At 44.4% G+C, this 4,317-nt stretch overlaps 1 long non-coding RNA gene across 16 annotated transcripts; it reads left to right on the top strand.

Moving 5' to 3' along the window:
* On the top strand, nucleotides 1–3,372 carry LOC123085245 (uncharacterized). Of its 16 annotated transcripts, none has more exons than XR_006439631.1 (9): nucleotides 503–820; nucleotides 948–1,073; nucleotides 1,173–1,392; nucleotides 1,470–1,534; nucleotides 1,698–1,750; nucleotides 1,870–2,045; nucleotides 2,439–2,527; nucleotides 2,626–2,885; nucleotides 3,060–3,372. It is a non-coding gene; the product is annotated as an uncharacterized lncRNA (long non-coding RNA). The 16 variants fall into 16 exon arrangements; XR_006439629.1 differs by having other exon boundaries at nucleotides 2,434–2,470; XR_006439626.1 differs by having other exon boundaries at nucleotides 2,434–2,527.
* The last annotated feature ends 945 nt before the right edge of the window (nucleotides 3,373–4,317 follow it).

Raw genomic sequence — 4,317 nt, 5'->3', positions numbered from 1 at the left:
CCGCCCATCGCGCCCTTCGCCGCGGGACAGCCGGAGCCGCCGCCCGTCGCGCACTGCGGGAGCCGCCGCAGGTTGTCGCTTGTCGCGCCCTTCGCCGTGGGAGAGCCGGAGCCACCGCCCGTCGCGCGCCGGAGGAGCCACCGCAGGTCGCCGCGGGAGAGCCGGGGCCGCCGCGATCGTGAGCAGCCGCCCGCCCATCCTCCATCCCTACGCGGGCGCACCTTCCTTCAGCTCCTCCTCGCGCCGCCCCTCTCCTTTGCCCCGGCCGCCAAGACCCAGCGGTCGCTTCACCGGGTTGCGGCGCCGCCCCGCCCGATAGCCTCCCAGCGGCCGCCTGCCGCCATCCGCGCAGACTGCTTCACCGACGCCCGCGGCCGCTTCACCAGGCCACGGCGTCGCCCGCCCATCCCTGTGTGTGCAACGGCTGAAAATTTCGATCTGCGATGGTGCGCGGAGATCAAGCGATGACGGCAACAGCGTCGGGCTTTGCAGGTATTGATCCCCCCCTCCCCTTCCCCAGCAATGCTTGAATTGGACTGCATGAATGAATTTGCTGGCACGAGTATGCAAGATAGAAAAATAAGTGAATCTTTTGATGTTGCCCCCTCCGCATTAGTATGGAATTCAGAAATTATCTTGTTATCTTTGCCCACTAGCATTTTCTAGACTAATAATGGTAGTGCAGATTTCAGCTAGAGCTTGCAGAGTTCTAAAATATGTTGACCAAATCGTTTCTTCAAAACCTGGTTCACAAATACTATGATCTTGCTACTAGCTTCTATGAGTGTGGCTGGACTGAATCCTTCCACTTTGCTCATAGGTGAGGACTCTTATCAAAAGAACAAATAATTGGTCTTTCATTCTTGAAGAAAGTTATATTTCAAAAGAAAAAATATATGAGAATATGTCATAGAACATTGCTAATTGTGATTCCCCATGTGTCTTAGCATTTTAGGTGGAATGGTGAACCTTGAAGCGGAAGTACCAAACGGTACGAGCACTTTCTGGCCCTATGGCTTGAGTTGAAGCCTGGGATGAAGGTCGTTTTTCTTATGAAGATCGAATAACCCATGGTAGAATGATTTTCCTTTTTAAGATGCTCTTGCTGCAGCTATATAACTTGATAATGGAGCATACAACATCGTGATGTTTGTTGAATTGCTTTGCTGTAGGTTTTGGATGTCAGGTTGGAATAGGCAGGCCATTAAGAGAAATTCCAAGATTTAGGTTTAATTCCTGTTTCGCGCTTTCACCTCTCTTCATACGTGTGAATACTGATGTGTTCGGGTTTAGAAATTCTCATATGCATGATTAATGCAACTGAAGTGATTCATGTTTTTCTTACTTTCAACTGAAAACTTGTGGGGGCATGATTTTGAGGAGGCGATCCAGGTATTATTCATCTTTCAATTTTTTTATCATGATCTGTCTCTTTGAAAAAGTTGAAAACCTAATATGATGGTTTACAGAGCACCAATAAGTTAGAGAAGTTCGACCTCAACCTTTCCAGGAATTAATCTATTTTGGAACGGAGGTACTAAGCAGTACTAATACTTGTCTCTTCTGTTTGTAACCTAAAGAAGATGTATAATTGTGTCTGTAAGTTAGATAAGGACTATTGGCTTTGTGATATTTCATTATCTGATGTTTGTAACCTAAAAAAGATGTATAACTGATCAGGCAACTGTTTTCTGCAGCTCCACCTCAGTTACTGATTGAACAACAACGACTACCAAATAACTAGGGAAAGGTTGTTCAATGCTCATTATTTTTTGGTTGATTCTTCTATTGACTGTGATTATTTATTTTGGTATTTATTTATTTTTTGGTTGATTCTTCTATTGACTGTGATTTTTTTTTGGTGACGAGGTCGCCACCAAGAACGGGTCACTGATAGTATCAACATGGAGGCGTGCCTTAGCCTGGAGCCCAGCAAGAAGATCATCGGGAGCTTCGGGACATTTGAGACGGCCGTTCTCCATGTGGCCAACGCCATCCAGCTGCAGGCATTGCGCCGGCCTCGGCAGGAGTCGGTCAAGCCCAATGTGATTTACCAATCTTCTTACATTAGAGTGTCGTAATTGATTTACTTATTATCATAGCAATATGCTTGGATGGTTGTAATTCATGACGGGATTAACAGTACCCCATCACAGAAACTTCTACATTCAGTTAGGACTACTTATGTCTACTTAAACGTGTTCCTTATCCCGACTTTCATATACACGCATAGTATGAACCATAGTCCTGCTAATTGCTAGCTTTTTTTGGTCATATCTGATTCTGTGGTGTTAATCCACTCCTACGTTGCCAAACTCAGTTTGATTATACATGGAGTATGTTATATACTTTGATGATATTTTCAGATTTTAAATATATGACAAGCACAATCCCTGATACTAATGCTTACTCTGTTTATTTTGGATGTTCAAGTGTAGCATCTATTGACCAATGCAAGCTCCATCAGGATGTGCGTAGTGTCCATAAGTTCCCTTTTGGCCAGTACATGGAGAAAAAAACATGGAATGTACAACAATCCTACATGAAACATTCTGAACAAAGTCATATTGAGCTACCCCTAGAAATTTTTGCAGCTTCTGTGAACTCTTGTTTTATGTTCTATAGGGCCAACTTGCATTTTCACGTCAAGCATGGCTGATTATTAGAGGGCAAGGAAAGATGGAGTAGCAGAAGCATTGCTTACGATGAGTTCATCGGGTCAACAGTGCACATTAACAAGCATTGCCTGCTGTCTGCCTTCGCCTACTTTGACGAGGATGACAGCGGGTACATCACCGTTGACCGCTGGAAGAGGTGTGCTGGGAGTACAACACAAGCTGACCGGCATCGTGACATCGCCAGGGAGGTCGGCACTGACAACATGCGTATGTTTATTCACTGCAGTCACCATCTTAAATTAATTAATTGGTTTCAATTAACTCCATTGAATAGTCTGTACTATTATGCTAATTACTACAAATCTGAAATGCAAATTGACCATGTCTCATTTGATTAGGATGTTCAAATTGACTATGGAGAGTATATGACAACTCATGCAGGTTCGTAATGACTTGAAGAAAGCATATGAGAAGCGAGTATAGGAGCTTTAATATTAGAGCAACAGGGGAGGAGCAAATGATTGAAGGGCTATCAGCCGTGTAAAAGAAAGCTGAGGATAACGTCAACAGGTGGAAAACTATATTTGGTTGACATAATAACACTAGCAAAGGTGAATAACAATGTAACATTATCTTTTCATTAGTTGATCCATTCAACTTTTGTTTGATATGACTGGCATGATATTTGGATAGGAAAGTTATTTGTTAACTCCATATCATTTTTATGTGCAAGCTAATAATTATGCACTGTGCATTTGCCTGCAATTTCCTAGAAGTTCTCCATAATTTTCGAAGAAAATGTTTTGTGAAGTATAGTTTCTCAAGAAAATTAAAATGTGCTTGTAGTAATTTTTTCCTAAAGTTTTGTCATCTTGTAGAATGATCGACAACGGGCTCCCAGTAAAAGAATAGGATAGGAGCTGTAGGTAATAAAAAATGAGGATATGAGAAGTTGGTAGTTGAAGTCAGTATAATTGCTTAGCATTGTTTTATTCAGTAGGATTGGCGTTGCAGCTGAGGAAATATGTGATATGGAGTAATTTGGTTAACTAAAGGACATTTTACTTTTGAAGTATCTTTAACACACTTTGCAAAATGAATGATGAAGGGACATTAGGCTATTTTTCTATGCATCTGGTGATAATAGACATGCGTTGCACGTGCACACTTACTATAACCTACTAATCGATCCCTAACCCACCCCCGTCCCGCCCCGCCGTTAAAAAAAACTGTTCGCACGATCTATCGCCCCGCCCGCACGCTCGCCCCCTCCTCCTCCCGCAGCCGTTAGCCGCCGGAGCCGCTGCCCTTCGCCACGGAAGAGCCGGAGCCGCCGCAGGTCACGACCCTTTGCCGCAGGAGAGCCGGAGCCGCCGTCCGTCGCGCGCCGCGGGAGAGCTGGAGCCGCCACCCGTCGCGCGCCGCGGGAGTCGCCGCCGCGCCCTTTGTCTTTTGTTGGACGCATCCCTGTTAGAACATAACATTGTTTTGTTAGTGCCTTTGAACTGTTGTTCCATGGTGATTTGTGAATAACGAAGAAAAGTTCAGAATAACTCAAGTTGGCATGTGCGAGTGCCTGCGATACTAACGTTGTAGGAAAGCCTCACTTGCAGTTTTCTAAACTCTGCCTCAGAATGTTCCATCCCATTTTTTGGCTCACTTCTTTTTTTGGAGATTAGCATATGTTGGTATTGTTTCT

This window comes from Triticum aestivum, chromosome 4A (assembly GCF_018294505.1).
Source record: "Triticum aestivum cultivar Chinese Spring chromosome 4A, IWGSC CS RefSeq v2.1, whole genome shotgun sequence".
Classification (NCBI taxonomy): Eukaryota; Viridiplantae; Streptophyta; class Magnoliopsida; order Poales; family Poaceae; genus Triticum; species Triticum aestivum.
The sequence above is the reverse complement of the archived record's forward strand: the minus strand, read 5'-3'. Positions and strand labels throughout refer to the sequence as shown.